Source organism: Wasmannia auropunctata, unplaced genomic scaffold (genome assembly GCF_000956235.1).
Source record: "Wasmannia auropunctata unplaced genomic scaffold, wasmannia.A_1.0 LD336037.1, whole genome shotgun sequence".
Lineage (NCBI taxonomy): Eukaryota > Metazoa > Arthropoda > Insecta > Hymenoptera > Formicidae > Wasmannia > Wasmannia auropunctata.
Genome location: NW_012026853.1, coordinates 744,155 through 765,319, shown reverse-complemented (window position 1 = coordinate 765,319; position 21,165 = coordinate 744,155). Strand labels below are relative to the sequence as shown.

The 21,165-nt window shown below is 37.4% G+C and overlaps 1 protein-coding gene and 1 long non-coding RNA gene across 5 annotated transcripts in view; one reads left to right on the top strand and one right to left on the bottom strand.

Moving 5' to 3' along the window:
* Nucleotides 1–7,313, bottom strand: part of LOC105452145 (leucine-rich repeat-containing protein let-4) — a 105,346-nt gene extending 98,033 nt beyond the window's left edge. For 2 of the 4 annotated variants that reach the window (XM_011693022.1, XM_011693023.1), the window contains exon 1: nucleotides 7,165–7,313. The gene's annotated coding sequence lies outside the window, so the exon portion shown is untranslated. Of the gene's footprint in view, nucleotides 1–6,506 lie in introns of all 4 variants that reach the window. The other 2 variants (XM_011693018.1, XM_011693021.1) reach the window with 2 other exon arrangements.
* The window catches only part of LOC105452150, a 184,015-nt gene that overhangs the window by 122,002 nt on the left and 40,848 nt on the right, over nucleotides 1–21,165 (top strand). The window lies entirely within an intron of this gene.

Below are 21,165 nucleotides of genomic sequence, written 5' to 3'. Positions count from 1 at the left end.
AGAGAGAGAGAGAGAGAGCCGCTCGGTTTTGTCGCGTTGTCGCGCGAATCACTTATTGCCGGAGAGATCCTCCTGGGTCGCGTTACGTGAACCACGTTTAAAGTTAGGCTTCGTATTTTCCCGGCTTCGAAGATATCACACCCGCTTCGTACGCGAACTGAAAGTTAGTTTAAACACCTCGCGAGGGTAATCCCGCTAGCACGTAAGGGAAATCCACGAGCGTGAAACGCGCAAAAAGCTCGTCGGTACGTAACCGGAAAACCAGCTTATCGCCTTCGCGGCACCTTAGAGAACTTGCGTGCCAACGTCTTATAATTCTTCGTCTTTCCCGATGGCACACAATCGTGAAACTAACGTCTAACAAGATGAATCCTAATTGGTCTGAAAAAGTTTCGCGAACTTAATTTCAGTCCTTTTAAATTAATTAAGTAGTTTCCTCCCAAGAATATTTTTATGATACGTTGGCGTTGTATTGTAGAAGCATTACACGATATACCCAACTTTGAATTTTAATTGTAGCTTTTAATAATTTGTAATTAATGTTTTAAAATATTTTTTTCAACACGTAAAATAAAAATAATAAAATAGATGGAACAAAAAGGAGCATAAAAACCTCGCAAGATACTCGTGCGCGAAAACATTTATACAAACTAATTAGATATAAATATAAATATACATAAATTCAAGCGTACTGTTCGACCTCAAATTGGGTCATCTTCAGCGTTATTAAAATAATTCTATTGCGAATATTTGTAAATTTTGACGATAATTACAGAAAATGACAGTAATTACAGTAATGACAGAAAATTACAAAAATACGCAGCAAACACCATAAATTATTTTGAAACGTACAAATTCAACGTATAAATGTTACGCGTTCATCAGCGATGTTGGTCAGTACGTTGTAATAATAAATAATTCATAGGAGAAGTCATTACATTAAAGCATGTGAGTCTTCGGTTTGATTGGCTCTATTCACGCCACCGTACATGCTGCTCTAAAAATAAATAGAATTTGCCGAAAGAGAAATACACCTCAAAGAAAAGAAATATTCTCAATGAAGACTGTTGTTTCTGTTTCCTCTGAGATTAAATTTGTAACGTGATTATATGATGTAACATAATTGCGTAATTAATGTTGTTTCCATTTCTTTATATTTCTCTCAATCTTAATAAAATCTGTGATTTTTTTTTTTTCTTTACGAACGGATACGCTCGTGAGATCTACTTTTGTACGAGGCGTTTCTCTAAAGCAGGCGTTAAGAAAGCTCCACACGCCATTTTAAAGCGTAAAGTGGAGGAAATACGTTGCTCGCCAAGACCACGGCCCCGAGTAAAACAGCGCGAGTTGTGTGTTGTGCGCAAACAGCACACTCTTTCCTTTGTCCAATAGCGGGGAAGGAAGGAGAAGAAATGGCGTGCAATGCCTTTTCCACCGCAGCGAAAATTCATAGAAGTTGGCATTGTTGCGAGAGAGCCTTGACTTGCGGCCTTTGCGAAGTTTCTTTTTTTTTTCCTTACACGGAAAGTACCGCGCGCGCGTATACACTGCACGCATTATGATGTGACGTGATCCTCAATAAAGAAGATACACGTTATTGCACGTCATCTAACATCGTACATTTATGTTGAACGCAATGCGAATCCAACCCCCCTCCCCCTCCGTGGTCGTACATCGTAAATTATAATAAATAAAGATGATATGTGTGCGAGCCGGATTTCCCGGAAAAATTTCTACATGCAGAAAGCTGCAAGACATCACGCCTTTTATCGCAACGCACATTCCGCGCAAAATTTAGAGTCAATTTTTTCCATCGCGCAAGAATATGATGACAAATTACTTTTTCGTTGTTAGATCTTAATGCGTGTGTGTTCAGTCGAATATTTAAATAACAATAAATGGATAAGTATAGATTTTTTTACTTGGGAGTATGCAAGTCAAGGGAGAACGTGATGTAAGAGCGAATACCGCTTTCATGAACGTATAAGCGCGGAAAAGAAATGCCACACGTTCAAATGTAATAACGAAATGAAAAGGCGAAGTAAATGAAAACGGATGCGTATATATCGGGCGAGTGCATACACATACGTATATATGTATATATATATTTTTTTTCTTTTGTACCTCGTTGATAAAACTAATGTGTGTGCCGCTAGAGAGGGCGCGTTTTTCTAGGTCCGCAAGAACCGCGTAATTGAGTTTCTTCAAGGATGTCCAGGACATTGTATATATGCGCCTGTGCCTCATTTAGACATTCGCCCCCTCACTTATCTTAATAACGCGGCGAGGAGGCACGATAAGGGTCATTTGCGTATCAGAAAGAGCCGTATACTGACGAACGAAAGTATAAAAGTATGAATAATGCTTCGGCGGCGGCGGCGGCGGCGGCGCCGCCGCCTCGTTTTGCATTCCCGGTGTGCAATTTACGAGCGACCGGGGATAAACTGCGTATCAGCGCGCGTCGTATTTTCCATGTGAATTTCTGCGTCCGGCGAACGGGCGGGGGTGGAGCGCGATGCGCGCATTTCAAGGCGAGTCAGCGCAATTCACGTGAAAGACGAGAGAGCGAATTGCGTGGTTAGCTCCGACTCCGTTGCATTATGACGTGGCACGATATGGCGATAACGCAGGCCGATAACGAGCGATATTGCCCCGCGTTGCGCGCATTATACGTACTTACGTAACGTTAACGTATAACGAACGTAGGATCTATAGGCTTGGTATATCTTTACGGTGGGCGAAATCTAGGGGTCGCGATTACAAGCCCCCGCGCTCGCATGCAGTATACGACGGTTAAACGAGGGGATGAATCGACTCCGTGGTTGTCGTAACTACGAACTATATTTCGCTGACATTTCGCGGCGCGTGGTAGCGATACCGCCGCGACTTATACCCCTCTCTAGGAGTCGGCCCTGAGCATACCAAGAAACATTGGAAACACGTATGTTCGATATTCGAATAAAAGTGATGAAATATACGAGCCACTAAAGGGGAGAATCGAGAGCACGGGAATTTTATTTGAATGGAAAGTGAAACGTTAAACGTACGCGTTTTTCTCGAAAATTTGAGCGAGCGCGTAGCGGTGTGAGTCGGCGCCGTTGAAATTGCTGACTCGCGTCGTGTCTACAACTTCATTTTACGATTGTCATCCGCGCGTTCCGCAGCGGCGCTTGGCGCACATGATTTGCATTTCTTTTACGTCACCAACGGTCGCATCCTTCGTCACGTTTCGAAATAAAACTTTTACAGATTTGAACATTCCTACAAGCTCGACAAAGTAACATATATTTCAAGCGTTTTGATCTATCCTCATATTTTGCATTCCTTTTTCCTTTCCTTTCTGTTGGAAATCAATATTTATATTCGACCGAACGAATTGTTGGGTATTCAAATGATCGGCCGTGTGGATTACTTTTCTTTACTATACATATTTATCGATTTTCTCGTAAGCGCTCGCGAATTAATGATGCTCCGCGGCTACCACGTGCGCACGTCGAAAAGCGCACAGCATTAACCTTTGCGCTGCCCGGTAATACGCATTGTGATTTTATACGCGATTCGTGAACAGCCTCTTGAATTAATTGACGGAAGGATTCCGGGGGTGCAGCGTATGGTAATGGAACAAACGCGTACTATTAGGGAAATGCGCACGAAGGCGCGCGGAGGAAATTACTCTGATAAAATGGAGGAGGGGGGGGGGTAGAAGAGGGAAAACGGGTAACAGGTAACAGCAGAGCCATGTTCTATCATTCCCTTGGGATTACGTAAACAACCCTTATGCCAACACGCGCGTACGAATTGGACACACCCTCGCTGTTTTCGCGCTCCGTGGCTCCGTATCGCGAAATTTCGGACGTCGACCGCTTCGTGTATGTGTATGTGTGTACGCGCGCGCGAGCAAATAAGGCGCCCGCGGGGAGCGATGCTAAATTTACGACCCCGTAATTTCGCATTCGTGACCGTTTCGTCATGTGAAATGTATCGGGCTTGAGCTGATACCGAGAACGAAACGTTATCCGATCGCCATTCACGAGAAATTAATTAATTTTTAACCAACGAAAATTCTTCATTTGATTAAAAGTTCCCTTGTTGCCCCTCCCTCCCCCCCCCCTTTGCTCCAACGAAGATTTTTAATGAAATGCTCGAAGTCACTGAATTCAACGCGAAAGTTTCATCTTTTTTGTTATCAACTTTCGTTATTTCTTCGAATTATTTACGGGAGAAGATAAAGAAACAAAAATGTCGACTTTAACCCACTCTGCTTCCGCGCTCACGTTCTGTCGAATTAGTTCGTGCGCCACAAGTTCGTATTATAACAATGCGATATCAACCTCGGAAGTTCATTGTCCGACCTTCGTACACGTGCCTCGTCCCTCGGATAACTTGATGAGGTCCTTTATCCGATATAGGTATACGAGAACGGTAATATTCAGCGCAAAACCATTTTCATTGTCGCCAAATGAGTCTCGGTCTCTGAATAATGGACGGGTTAACGCCTCCGCCGTCGTCATCGGCGCGTTTGTTCACTGCGAAACGTGCGAGGATTCGGGACAATGGGACCCGGACGGAAGTCCCACGACTCGGACAAAACGGAGCCACTTGTTACGCGTAATGCGATAGAAATTGTTTCCTCGACGCCGCCGCCGCCGCCGCCGCCGCCGCCGCGCGCCGTGCATCGTGTACGCTTCGCATGAATCTCGCGCCGCGCGATCGATAATCGCGCTTATTCTCGTGTGCAATCGCCCGTGGTAAGGTCGAAAAACCTAAAAGGAAGCTCCTGTCACGGTAATTGATGGACAAACATGTTCGACTCCGGGATACCGGCGTATTGACTATTCGAGCATCCTCTAAGCGCACTCGGGCTATTGCACAACAAAGAGAAATATATCTTGCTGCGATGCAGATGCGAGCTTTCTTTCCCAAGAAACCAATACGTCGAAATACGTGACTTTCTAACGGACGGAACAAACAGCAATCGCATTAAAAAAAAAATACTTTTTTTCATATGATGTACACTGAAACACGTATGACGAAGTATTTTTTTACCACGATTATTGCACGTTCTACTGTACGTTATACTATAAAATATAAATTAACAAATACGCGTTTTTTTTAACTAACTAATAAATTTCTAACTAAATTTCTAAATAAATAACTAACTAATAATTTTTAAATAACTAACTAACTAATAAATAAATAATAGGTAACCGTTGAATCTTAAAAAAAAACACTCTTTTTTTGTGATAACTTCCTATAGACTAAATTTTGCAGAGGAAGATTATAATATACATTTTGAAGCATGTATGACAAAGTATTTTACCACGATTATTGCATGTTCTACTGCTGTGAAATACTTATACAAAAAGGCAAGAGGTGAGGCGCGATCGATATACGCATGGCGCAACAGTGCACAGTGGTTTAAAACATTCACAGGAGACATGACATCGAGAGGAAGGCAGCCACCGGAAACAGTAGTCTCTGAAGACTGCTGTTATCATACAGTGAGGATAAAGTATTTATAAGAAGTTAACATGAAAATATAGACTTCTTTTATACATGTAATGAGAACAAAGATATGATTAAATTTGATTAAGAAACCGTTACCGCACTTTTATCCAATTTTTCTGCGGAAGATCGTAATTAATCGTAAAAAGACTTAGAAAGACTTTTATATTTAGACTTTTATATTCCACAATGTACATTAAACTACACGATTTTTATTTACTTTTTTATTCAACGTTTTATCAACTTTTTAATTTAATTTTTTACAAAAAAGGTGACTTTCTGAGATTTATTCGTACATGAAAAAACTGCATTTGCTAACGTCTCTGTTATAAATACATATCTTGCTTATCTGTCAATTTCATGCGAAAGCTCAATTCGTCAGTTATAGCAACTTTATGGTAAACTTCGTTGCATTAACTTTTGATATTTTCAACTATGGTATTCTTTGCGAACTTTACAAAATTTCCCGAGTCTAATTTAATCGTCCAAGAAGATATTTTATTTACATCACATCTTGCGTTTATATCGCATCTCGATTATTTATACCATTCGATCACACGAAAGTATAATAACTAACTCGCATTTGCCCGATGATTGTAGTACAAAACTCATTGCAAGCCGCAGTCAAACTTCTCTCGTTGTTGTTTCAAATTGTCGTTGCTAAACCTATGAAACTGTAACGCACGGGCACCATTTTGCGTCGTGCGAACCGTGATTTCAGTAATTATAACTACACATTTAAACTTTATCGGTCGTCACGACGGCGATACCCTTGACGCCGCAGGGGAAATAAGTCTACTGCTATAGAATGTAGTTTTACCTGTCATGACTCGATCAATAAACTCGATTAGAAAACAAAAAATTGATCGTGAATGTCTCGACATATGTCGTACTTATATATCGAGCTGCTTTTCGGCAAACAGGAGATTGTCTGATTTTAAAAATCCGCACTCGTATGACGATCGTACAGGAAGAAGAGACAATTAAAATTCAACACCTACCTAACTAGCAATCTCGCGCCACGTTTAATCAAGTTTATGGCAACATCACAGTATTTCAGTCTTCTACAATGTGTGGAACTTCTACGTCGTCACCAACAACTGACGCGCTAAACCGAGACTCTAGTTTCGTATATGCTAGTTTAACAGGTGTCCAACTTACGCGCGTCGTCTCTCCCGTGAACAAGCGGGCACCTTCGAACGGCGAGACGAATCTTCCACCGGAGAAGATCGCTCGAACAAGTTGTATAACGAGGATCCAAAACTTCCGGCGAATTCGAGAGAAGCGTCCACCGAATCCACCACCCGCGTCTTTCACTTCACTTTTCCCCGCGACATTCCCCGAGGAATGTGAGCGGGGAAAAAAAAACGAAGGTGCTCACTTGTTCACTGGTAGTCACCGCCAACTCCTTCGGGGAATTCCCCGGAGTCGCCCGGTACTCTTCCGGATTAACCGATCGCGAAACCGGACGGAACAACCGCGCGTACAGTCGGTCTCTCACTCGGGCATGATTCGTATGATACGAATTACAACTCGCGAATTGCTGCAACTCCGGACCAGTTGCACTGACTGAGATCACTGATTTCGCGATACGATAAACCGTGGGTCGCACGTGTGTGACGTTGTCGGTGACGCGTCGGTGATACGTCTCTGACTGACCTGGTTTCCGGAGAGGTTTCCCCTTCCTAGCTGACGAACGCGCGGGAACCGAGGCTCATGTCAAAAGTCAGTCGAGCGACGAGCAGCGGACCCGGCGGAGCACCGACTCTCTACGACAGGACCTCGCGATCCTCTGGGCTTCTGCCGCGCTCTGTGGCGTCGCGCGTACCTCAAGCTGCGCGTATATCCGACCCGAGAGGGAGGGGGGAGGAGGAGGAGGAGGAATCACCGACGACGCCGACGCCAACGTCACGGCGCACCTGCGCCCCTTGCTGGTGAGCGCGCGCTGGCGAACGCGAAACCCGGGCCCGACCGTCAAGCGACCGGGACACCCGGAGCTTCTGTTCCAGCAGCCCCTCCGTCCTCGTCGCGCCTCGAACGTCTTTCGGCGCTCACGATGAAGTCGATGACTGGCCACCTGACGATTCTTGGCATTGGTCCAGCATAGATTCAAGCTTGTTGCAAGTTTGAAAAAGTGTTAACTCGATCTTCGAGGAAAATAAAGCAAGCGGGGAACGATCAAGGAATTGCAGAATAGAAGAACTGCGGAAAGTTTCTGAAGTTCCTTACTGCGATGAATATAAATGAAATAAGTAATTGTTTAGCAGTATTTTAATATTGCGCGAATTATTGATATCTACGTCACAATATAGACATATATTTTTTGCTTGACATTTATTTTCAATGTATATTGATATACATTGCAAAAATAAATAAAATATAAATATACAATCGCGCGAGTTTAGTTTCATTCGAAATCTAATCAATAAGCTTTATGTGAGCCGAAGAAAAAAATTGAGAGGACATCGAAATAATTCCTCGAAGCGAATAAATTACTCGAAGCAAGTAGTACGAACGTAACACTCTTCCGACTAATAATTTCAAATAGAGCATTCAGCTTATTAATGTCGCATTCAAAGCTACTCTTCCAATTAGCAATTAGCATTTCGTCGAAGATGCGTACAGTAGCATTTGTATAAGATGGTTTAAAGGCGTATTGTTTACTTAGTGGATATTCAGAGACGTTCCACCATCTGAGTTTGCTCTTTGCTTTAACATTGCGGTGAATATAACGCTGAATATATTAAGCTATTAATTCTCCAGCTACAATATCTTTATATAATCCTCCAGTTTCGTGGCCGTAAAACACCAAAATCGGAATTTCGTGGAGGAGAAATTCTTAATCCCAACATTACGCCCACAAAATCTAAACAAAGAACTGAACTTTTCATCGAAACGACATTTTACGAGATGGCGTGAGGAAGTCCTTGCACGTACGAAATATTTTCACCTTATTTTATTTTAGTGCTTAATACTACCAGGAATTTCGCGTGAAATTTGTGTCACGCTTGCCCAATTGCTCGCATCGTGAAAATGTCGTGACTCCTAAGTTTTTTATGCCACATTAACTAAGTCTTGAGTATTCAAGTACTTTTCTGGTAATAAGTAGACATTTCTAGTTATTATCAGAAAGGTGCAAATTTGATTTGAATGGTCTGATTATAGATATTCTCAGAATTTTATTAATTTTCTGCTAACGTTCGCAAATTAATGTATTTTTTTTTGCATTATTAGAATATTTATTAAAACACTGAATGTAACAAATATGTTAAACAGATTAATACATTTTTTTTCTATGTCAGTAATATCAACTTAAAAAGTATCCAAGTACTTAAAATGTCACTCAGCTTATAGCTATAATTCCGACGGATTGAATATCGATTGAGATCGTTGAATCATTCATTCGTGTCGTTCCGCTTTGTTCCATTAAGAACCTCGTGTTAGCCTATAAAGAGAAAGCTTTTCTTTGTACGAGTGGAGATTTATGTCGACCGAGTATCTCGTGAATTTAAGAGAGAAAGATTATCGTTACCCTCATTCGAATATCGTGGCTATGTTTGTTTAAGCGCTTACAACATCATGTCATCCTTGTTGTTTATCAAATGTTAAACAAAGACAAATGATGCTTATAAGCGCTGTAAACGCCAAACCGAACGCAGTCTATATGTATGTATATCTTCCTCTCTCTTAGAAAATACATATGTGTAAGTTAAATATACATAGTTCAATATATATGTACGCTATACACATTTATACGTATGCAAACGTTCAATGGTACATTGAATGTCGCGCGTATTGAACGGATTGTAAAGAATAGAATCCCATCTATATATATATATTGTATCGCAAATGGCACAAGTGACCCGTCAGCGATATATATTGCTTCCATATTATTGGCAAGTGCGAAATTCTCGAAGATATCGAACTTTCGATTTGCCTTATAAGGCAAGTTATGGAAACCGTAACTGAATTGCAAATGACAAATATTCATTATTCAACTGGTCTAAACTTATATGAACTGAATACAGTATGTTCTAATTATTGCATTCACCAATAAATCGACAGAGATAGAATCGATAATGAATTGGATTTATTTAGTCTAATAAATTAATTTAATTAATCACGTTAGAACTTACAAGTTAATTTTTCATGAAAGCGAATTTTTTTTATTCTTTTACGGAGATATTTTTATATGTTACGTTTATAGAATTTTATACTTCCTTTTTGTTCAAACATTACTAAAATTTACACAGATATTGATTCTTATGAACACGAATTAAGCGTTTATACATTAAATTTTAAAATAAATATAAATCGTGTTTTAAAATAGCTTAATGTAATTTATTATAACGATGCAGACGTATCAATTAATTTATACATCTGGAAAAAGAAAAGCGTTGTTTAATGATTGCAATATAAATTGTATAAAGTAATGTATGTGATTGTCAGATAATATTTATCAGATTATCCATAATAATAATTTGTGTATTGTTGCGGAGAGAGAGAGAGAGAGAGAAGAGAGAGAGAGAGAGAGAGAGAGAGAGAGAGAGAGAATGTGTGTGCAAGTATTCTGTTTTAGTGAATCGATTGACGCAAAATATTCATATTAATAGATCGGATCGAATGATTCGTAGCCCAAGTTAAATCCGTGAAATCGATCTCATCCGCTTTACGTCCTAAATATGTTGATTATACAATGATCCGTAATATTTTAAATCCCTAAAATATCGCATTGCAAACATTTTGTCTTTTAGATGCGCTGATATAGTGTTATTACTCTGTATCATTTGTCAGTTGGATGTTTTTAACGTTTTTTTCTGATATTTATTTATGAATTATTCATTTATCTTACGATGACGTAAATCTATTCTATAACATTATTACAAACAGAGAGAGAGAGAGAGAGAGAGAGAGAGAGAGAGAGAGAGAGAGAGAGAGAAAGTATAAGTATAGAACCTTAAGCATACTTCATTATATCGAGAGATTCTGTCGAAGAATGTTATGTGACGCAAATTCTTAATTACATATTTTGGCAACGAAGTCTTAAATTAAAAATTCCTTCTAAGTTACAGTAATAAGGACATATTTCGTCGGAACTAAATATCCACGGCGAGCTTAATTAATACAACGTCTTCAATTTATTATTATCTAATAGCTTCATGGAAATCGATTAGTGAAGCCATCAGCAAAAATGTTTTGATGAAGAATAATAACATAACGGAATAACATCGTTTTTTTTTAATTCGACCTCTAATTAAAAAAGAAATTAATTATCTAAATAAAAGCCTCACTACATCCGATTACTCTGGAATATTCTGTATGAAAAATTAATTCAGATTACGCCGCTGAGCATGTCGAATGTCAAATCGAAGAATTAGATAATTAATTATCCTACGCCCACGTGATGACCATCGCTAATCGTAAACATAGGCGTCATTAATGGTCAGCGCGTGTGTACGCACACGCGTCTGCCGTAGCACCTTCGGCCTAATCGAGCGGCGAGGAAAGAGCCGAAGAGCGTAGAGGATGAACGAGCAACAACGAGCGCCACCGGCAACTGGGTCAATACTGCCACTCCTGTTCTACGTTTGCCTTCACCTCTAGCCACTTCGCTTCCTCTTACCTCACCATTCTCGCGAATGCGAAAGGTGGATGTGGCAAGTACGGACGTCGATAATGATGTGTGCGAAATAACACGACAAGTTGAGCATATCTATTACGAACTTTTTTGAGCGGCGTTCAGAAATACTTGTTGCTATATACGAAAATCAGAACGTCTTATTAAACGCAGCTAAATTTCGCAGACAATTATCCTACGATTGTAATAATTAAAACATTGTAATAATTAATATTGTAATAATTAAAAATCTGTTTTGATGTTATATGATAAATATAATTATTGACGAACGAGATAAAAATGTAATCACGATACATGTACCTCTTCGATTTATCATTTTCATGAAAATAACAATATTATAAAATATATTATAAGTTGCAAAGAGAAATTTAATGGATTAATATTTTATTAATTTTCATTTGCTTTTATGGTGTATTTTTCATGTAATAGTCATGTACAAGGTTTGTGACTAAAAGGTTTAAGCAACAGGATATGAGAGAAAAAGTGATGTCGGAAATTTAAACATTGAGAGCGGTTTAGTAGCAGCATGTATCACGCATGATGTAGATGTAACATTCTATATTTCAGTTCGTAAAAGACCATCACATCCTGCGAGCGAGATGTAAAATAAATTATACATAACTCACGTACTGTCTATTTCCGATAACGTAATAAATATATCGTCGAAAAATTGAATTAATATGTATATAAGTAAGATAGTTTTGGATCAGAAAAAATTTTGAAAATTTTTTTTCTTTGAAAGCGGAAGCCAATCGCAAAGATATTTGAGATGAGCATAAGAAAGAAAAAGCAAAGTTAAAGTAGAGCGATAGAACGGAAGTAAACTTGCGAGCGCAATGATCCTCTGCTTCATAAATTTCTCGACCGTATTTGAGAGAAACCGAGATATTCTGAAAGGACTTTATGCAATTAAAATAATTGTGAGAGACGCTGGAAAAGAGAGAAGCGAAAACGGCCGCAAAGTTTTCCCGAATCGTCGTCGTCACGAAATCTCTGCGTACCTCGGCATCGCGGCGAAATTGCGGCAGTCGTCGAGAGGAAACCGACGCTCCTCCATCATGAACAGGATGCACGTAATACTTTCTCGGGGTGTGTAACCCAGGCGCCGCGATGATAAAAAACGGAAGAGCCCGCGCGGGTGTACAGGGGAGGGTTGGAAAAAGGGTGAGGCGCCGCCGGCGTCTCTCGGATGAAATTCAAGGAAGAGGAAGCGTAAGTGACTAGCCAAGCGAGACTTTCGTGTTATATTATCTTCGGGTTCTTAGCCACGGGAGGAAAACCGCGCGGATCCGCTTCCGGTATTCTGGCCGCCGCTATTTGACACATCTTGACGTCTCCGACTGTCCGCTGCAGTGAGCAGGAGGAAACTCCGTTTCGATATTCATGCCTCATTGAGAATCGAGTGACCCAAAAACGTCGAGGCCAAATTTAGAGAGTTACGATCGACGAGGAAATTGGGAACTTTTCGAAAAGCAGAAATGATAGCTCAGAAATGATGAAATTATTAACTCTTTACAGAACTTTTACATACCACGATAAATAATTATCCTTCATCGCATTCCAATATTTTGATCGTTAATCATAGTTTATGGTGAAATAAATTTAAATGTATCTCTTGCTTTGCGCTTTATCAAAATATATCGCTCATATATCAAAATTTCTTTTTAATATACATTGCACGTTATATCACGTCGATGCATTTGCCCGAGTACAACCCCACCGCTCTTTCTTTTATATCTTGTTAGGAGCATGTTATTTGCATTTAAGTACTTATCCGACGGAAAGCAGGCAAATTCCGTTACTTGCCGTTAATGCAGCGCGAGAGGATTTCTTAAAAGCGACGAGTAATCTTTATCACCCTACCCATGTCGCTTTTTTTGTTTTTTTTTTCTTTTCTGGTTGCTAACGGATTACCCAGAGCTTCTATGAGAAATGCGAATAAATGAGTCGTCATGAAATAAATATTTATGAAAAACAAATCTGAGCTGCACTCGCTTACTAATTTATATTACTTGGTCGTAATTACACGTTTAACAACCGGTGCGTTCTAATTTAAAAAAAAACACAGATTTTACTTATCAAAGGAAAAAAAAACAAAGAAAAATTTATTTTTACACGATAACATATTTTTTCACAGCCCTTTTCAACGGATTAAATATTGGCCGAGCCGAATGAAATGCCGAATATTGCTCACTTTATCGAATAAAATATGGGAAAAAATATATGGCGTAACATTTTCTACGCTTTAGAATTATATTGCTGCTTCAAAAATTACACTTTCCGATTTATATTTTTTCAAAAGTTAGCGTATTTAATAGTAATGCGCTTAATGAACACAAGAAAATTTATGATAATATGACCTGAATTTATGATAAAATTGTAGTAAAAGCAAGAATAATTCTTTTTTTAGAAATGTAATTGGTTTTAAAATTACTAGGAAGATATTTATAAATTACAGGAACTAATGAAATCTCATCGAAATTTTCAATAAAGAGTACCAGTCTTTGTTAGATACTCAATTCTTTAATCTAAGTACGGACGATAGATGAAGCATATTTTCAGTGCAAAATAATTTGTGGTGTCCGATCTACCGTGAATTTTCCGCCGTTATACTCCGACGTATCGGGAAACCGAAGGAGACAAGATAAAGAATCCGCGGGGCCTATCTCAACGCTCTAAAACTGGAGCATTCGTTGCATCGAGAGGGAGTTTCGAAACTTGATGCGACGTGAGACGTTCAACAAACTTCTTTAAGGTTTCGCTCTCGCGTGCAACACGAATATATATAAAGATATCAGATTTCTGCATGAAGTATGCGCGGCGGGATTTTGCGGGGTTTTGCGCACGAAGCCAACGCACACCCGTGGCTGCGAAAAAACGCGATGCGTGATGCACGTGAAATTTTTCTAATTCATATTCCCCGTCGTGATTACGAAATCGCGCGTCATCTGATACTCCACGGCAGAGTAATCGTTAAATGTAAGACTTTACACGGCCCACGACCGCAAAGAATTTAAGTACGGAACCACGGCACTCGATTACAGCCTTGTTGTTCTGGTTCTGGAATAGTCGCCGCGTAATTTTATACGTCTCGTTGCGAATGCGAAACGCGATAAAGCGTGTCGCGCGAGAAATGAATAAATCCTCTCTGTTAATGGAGCGTTTATGTTATTAATTGCCTCGCCGTTTTCGAATCGAGAGCGATTGATTACATACATTGAATACGGCGTTAAAACCTTTTTTTTAGCTCGCGCTAATCTTCGCTAACACCGCCTGCAACTTAACTTCGATTGTTAAATAATATATTACACGATGTTACACCCCGCGGGGATCGTAATATTACAGTGACAAAATTACAATTGCGAAGCGCGATAAGCATCGTGAAATTGATACCGTAACCGTTCGGTACGTTCGATGCTAAAAAAAACTGAGCCACGAATGTTTTCCCAGATATTTCCCGAAGGATGATAAATGAAAATGTTAACTGGCAATTACGTTTGGCAATTAAAAGGTCGCGTAATGAAAGAGATCGGATAATGAAAGAGATATAATTTTTGTTTTACGTTAGTCACAAAACGGTAAAATGTGTATCGGGGCAAACATTGTTATACGAGTAATCTAGTTTAAACACGAAGACATTTATCTGTTAATTGAAATAAGCTTTAATAAAATATTTGTGATAAGCGCCAATTTTTATCGAACGATTGCTGCAGATGTCTTTGTCAACAAATCGTAACTCCGTGATTTTTATAAAATTTAATTTACGTGCAAATCAGATTTCACAGAAAATTTAATTTATAAGAAGTAAATGTCACATCGTGTTCTACTTCATTTGATATGTCCGCTGTCAGTGGACGGTACAAAGGTCTCAACGAGAATTTTCTCCAATACAGGATATTGTAGTACAATTTATTGAATGAGCTACTTTGTTTTTTACATTTGAAATTTTTAATGTAACTGAAAGAAAATTTTCGATGTGGGACTTAATATAAGATTCATGGGATTTTTTAATATATTATAGATTATATTTATAAATCTTTGTTTTTACATCTCTTGATTGAAATATCCAAAAGTGGCATTTATGACAATGTTGTGGAATAATTACGTATTGTTAAAATATGCAAATATGTACTATTTTAACTTTGAGTGGAAAACAGTGGTTTGATAAAAATAGACATTGGTTACTATTGTTGGAAACAGAAAATGTCAATTTCATTTTAAACTGTTGTCTATGTATAACCGCAAAGTTTATTTTGCAATAAATATTGGTGTGCATTAATAGGAAAACTTTCCACTATTGATGACTGAAAACGGCAAATTAGAAGCTCTCGGGCTGCTGAATATTTCACACTTTCGCAGATCAATAAGAACATTCAATTGCTAACTCGTCATATGATACTTGACATATTCTCTTTGTAACATATGATTGCATGTCTTATAGATTCAATGGAAGTAGGTGCGATTTATAAGTAATATCCATCCAATCAGAAGACACTTTTTATCTGCGTACGGTGTTTCTCGGTTATAAGATCACTCCTTGCTCCGAATAGAAAATCACCCCTTTTTCAGAATGAGCACGTCACCTTTTGCCCCGGTTAGAAAATCACTCCTTTTCTCGAGTCAGCACATCTCGAAATCTTATCTGTTACCGAAAGCTGAAATACACGATTTCATAAAATATCATCTCTATCTCATTTTCGTTCTCATTCTCTCCACTCTTGGAGCAGTTCTTGAAAGCTGAGTCTGCGTTTTAGTTTCAAAATCACGGATGACAGTGATTTTGTAGCCAGAGAACACCGTATTTACGATGATATCTAAAATTTTCATTGCTTTGGTGATGACAGCCTTAAACAATTAACTGCAATTAACAACAAATTAATATACAGGGTGAAATTCGTAAATCAAAAAATATTGTAGCAAGAAAATCTTCGAAAAATTAAGTAAAAAGTTATTCGTAAATTTTTATTTTAAGCAGTAATTTTTAAGATATAAGAGTTTAAATTTGGTCAATTATAGAGTACACACGTGAAATGCGCGACCACTAACACTATCGACACACTATTCACGGACATGTTTTCGTTTAACCGTAATGTATAATTGGCCAAATTTAAACTCTTATATCTCAAAAACTACTGCTTAAAATAAAAATTGACAAATAACTTTTTTACTTAATTTTTCGAAGACTTTCTTGCTATAATATTTCGGTTCGCGAATTTCGAGGCATCCTGTATACATACATGTATAAGTAATAAAACGAATATACATAACATGTGTAAGATATATGTATAAACATGCAAAATCTATTTTTGCAAATTAAAAATGAATCGGAACGACCATAACATGGAAATTAATCTGCACGTTAACCTCTTTTCTCATATACTTTTAAATAGACGAGCGAAAATAAGGTATTCGTGTAAATATCGACAACATGCAAATATCGACACGCTAACTAACTGGCATTTATTGATTATTTGACATGTAGCAAGCGAGGTTGTTGCACGCGACTCTCGAGCGCACACAGAAATAACCCCTCGTTCACAAAACTAAAATCTACAGAGTTTGATCTCGAACTTTCGCGTGTTCAAGCGATCGTTAGTCTATATAAGTAGCCACCGTTATTAAACGATCCCCTGAGAAATGAAGTGTTATCTCGTGCAAGATAATTTAAAAGAACTACGCGAAACAATAATTGTTCCTTAAGATAAAAATAATCTCCTGCTTTCTTATTCTTTCCTTTTTTACAATAATTACATGTTTTTCTCTCAATTAAGAAAATGTAAAATATTCTTTGCCAAATTTTTTAAATTGTAAATTATCGGATTTAAGTTTATAGAAAATTTAAAAATTGTTTATTAATAATTATTTTTGTTTTTAGATAGAGAGAAAGATATATATATATATATATACACAGGGTGTCCCCGTATAAGTGGCCATCTCTTTTTATCTCGTTAACTAATAGACCTAATAAATATAATATCAAATTAAACGACTCTGACTAAACTTTATTGTAAGCACAGTGATCACTTATTGTTAGATATATTATTTATGTTAAAGAGCGAAAAGACATGATTAATTTTTGCACAGTAAGGTAACAATTTTAATATGATAAAAGTTGTAGCATTCTTTTTAACGAATACAACAATGTATAATATAACGAAATTATTTTACGAATTATAAGAGTTATTTTAGTTTAAAATTTTGCGGTAGCTACTACTTTTCAATTTCGGGCCTGCGATGTGGCCAACTTCTAATTTTTGCGTTGACAATTGACGTGTAATGTTTTTATCTGATAATAGTACTCTTGTTAGTGTGAGAGTCGGAAGTCGGGAACACCCTGTATATATGTGTATATATATATATAAAATATAATAAACAGATGGATTAAAAGTTATTTTAGATGCGGCGCATTTAATCTAATATCGAGGGAATATAATGATTTGTATCTTAAGTTATAGGAATTTAAAACTAAAATGCACGAGAATGGTCTGAGACGTCGAAGTAAAGCGCGAGTCGGTTATAGTCGTCTGCGGAATAAATCTTCGTTATGCGAAGAGGTCTTTTGAAGCAAGCTTATCTCTTCCTTAAGTCCATTCTCTGGCTTCCACTTGCATACTTCTCACATCCGTGGATACAGGAAAATTTTAAAAGTCCCGGAAAGTTTTGAAGTTACGGAGTGTCATGAGCAGTAAAGGTGCTCGAATAAAAGGAAATGCAATACGTGAAGAGTTTGCTCCGCTAGAGTGCATGAATCTAAATGTGCATAAATATGAAAAAATGTTGAAGTTTTTACGTTCCCTTTAATCTATTAACCGGCTGATAAAAAATACAAAATGTAGATGTGAAAGTTGGAAAATATTTAATTGCAATAAAAAGGAGTGCAATGCACATATTTTCTTCTTCTAATAAGGGCGAATGGTATTTTCTGAAACGTTTTGCATAAGAAAAGTTTGGTGCTTTTCATTTCTTCTCTTTCATTCTTCCAGTTGTAATTATATTCTGAATTGATCATTATGAGCAATGCGAGTTCGTATAAATAATTTCTGTAATGTAGTACATAATATTGTTCCGTTGTTAGAAAAGAAGGCGCGCTTCGGGGTAAAAATAATTGCAATCCCGATGAATTATGCATAAGCCGCGGTGATAAAGTAAAGAAACTGGTGATATAATATTATACAACCAAAGGGATCCGATAGTAAGAAAATAACAAAGTTAGCGTTAAAAACGATCGTTAAAGCGTTACGCGTTATACGCGAAATAATAAACCGTCGGACATTAAATGGAGAATGTGCCATGCAGTATTACTGACCAGCACGATGTATTATAAAAATGTTACTTCTTGACAAGTACGTAATTTCTCGAAATTACCTTAACGTAATTTATAGAAACTTTCAGGCGTGTGCGTGTATATATATGCGCGCACGAAAGTAAAATGTTCTAAAAAGTTATGAAAGGCGTTGCAGGCCAGATTTATAATGGTTACCTACAACTCGCCGCGAGAGTTTATCCGTGGTAATTTTTTAAGTGCACTTTAGCCTCTTATATACTCTTGCGTCTTAAATTACTGTACCACTCATAAGTATGAGAAGTTGTTGAATACATCAAGGTTGAACTTAAAGGTTCATTTATTGCACTTTTCTAATAATTGTAGAAATGGGACTGCGAACATCGTTGGGCGAAAGATAAGTGTCTAAATTAGATAAATTATTTCGAATTTAGATTAAGAAAAAAATATCACGAAATTTAAAAAAAGCTCTAAAGTACGATGGCACTTTAGAGCCTTTGCCCGCAAGGGAAATGTTCGAAATTGGTTTATCTTTATATTATTGAATCTGCTCAATTCGAATGTGAAGCTTAAAATTGACCACAATGCGGAGAACTTTGTGAAAATACATTTTTTATTTTTTTTTTACACAAAAGCCTCGTTTTACAACCAATAACAACTTTCTAATGAATAAATAACTGTGAACAAAAAAGAAGTCTTTTATTAATAATTTTACACGACGCATAATAATATGAACAAAGATACGTACGTGAGTGCGTGTATGAGTACATGTACAGTTATGGACACATCGGTTATGACACTTTCTTTTTTATAGGTTTCAAAACGCACTAATATTTTGCAAATGCGGACCACGATTGGTGTTATACTGTCTCTAGACTAAAGATAGTACATCGTGGTCCGCATTTGCAAAATATTAGTTATCTATAAAGTATACATTATGCGTATATTAAATATATATTAGAAACCTATAAAAAAAAAGTGTCGCAAGCGACACAAAATGTGTCCACGACTGTACATTTCTGCTATCAGCGTAATCCAAAATACCTACACCGCGTGAAGGTTTCCGCTCTTCTGTCTTGTAAAGTCTAATACGTTTCGTTAGGTCATACGTCAATATGCATGTCATGTCAAACTATGTACATACATACATACATTTGGATCTATTTATTCCCATTTATTCATGGAAATTTAATCACATGTATGAGCATCCCTCTTCTCTTACTTCCTCCCTCTTCTCTCTCTCTCTCTCTCAAATATTAATGAAATATTTTTTTGTTTATATTTATCACTTCTTCATACATACTAGCTTACATTTATGCAAAATCTAAAATAGTTTCCAGTGGGAAATGCGCAAATAAAACCATTCACAGAATGAATAAATCAATAATGTGCATTTCTCGCTTTAAATTAATTTTACCTCTACATTTTACATTGATTTTAGTTTTTTTTTCTCAATCTTGACCTATTTTTGACAGCAAAAATATTTTTATCGAAAATAACGTACTAAAGATATAAAATTTTTTTTCGTTGCTTTACTGCTTTCATGATTGTATTATGAATAAGAAAAACTTATTTACTTATATATTTAATATAAAAATCAATATGTTTAAAAGTTAAAATCTTTTCAGACATAAAATCCTCCTTTATAATTTTTTTAAGACTGAGGAGGACAGCATTAGATATACTAGTTGCACCAGAAGTATATGTATATAAGAGGTGTCGTCATAGCGACGCGTTGCGGGCTCACGTCCTAAAGTAGCGTCACGTTGCTTAAAGGTTCTTAAGCCTTGCGTTTTACTGTCAATAACGTCGTGAGGATGCGGAGATCGTGTTCGATGAGTTAGGCCACCCGAAACCAGCGACGAAACACACAGGACAATGCTTCAACGGTGCTTGTATATTTCGCAAGTACCGTTAATTGCTTGCTAAACTATGTTACACAGAGTCAGGCTAAAATACCCATATCGTAACGGCGCTTTTCATAAATGAAGAGAGAAGGAGGTGAAAATAAAAAATAAGTTAGCTTGGAGCTATGCACACGGAAAAACTCGAAACATGTGCAACAGTCGTAAAAATATTTGTCTTAAATTTTTATTCTCCATATTTTCTATTTTTTTTTTATTTTAATTTCTCGGTATTTATCGTAGTTAATTACATCTCAGTATTTATTAGTATTTTTAGAATAAGTATTTACTGCATGCGTTAATTGCAACCGTCAAACGATATTTTGACAATATTTTCGATATAACAACAAGTCGATTGGTACGTGGCTTTTGATATTTTTTTTTCTAGTTAGATATATACTGTACACAGTGTGCCGCTGTGTACGCAAACTTGCTGTGCTATCATTCGCGCAGTCGACAACTGCTATTACTCGGCTATTACTCAGCAGCACTCGAGCTAGCGAAAAGAGATTAGAGAAGCGAGCTGCTTCACGTACCACCTCTCACCCGAAACGTGATCATTCTTTACCAATTAGTGATTATCACACAAGTGTCATCGGATTTCACAATTAACACTTTGTAAGCATTTTGTTGTAGCAACGCAAGTACGTAGTAAAATTCAAAAGTTTATCCGATCCGAGAATACAAAAAGGAATATAAAAGAAATATTAAACATTAAAATTCTTGCGAGGTAACAGCTTCGCGTTACGATCGGTGAGTCACGAAACATCTTCAATTTTATATATCTTGAAGTATAATCTAACGGACATACGAAAGCCATATAAAATATGAAGCTA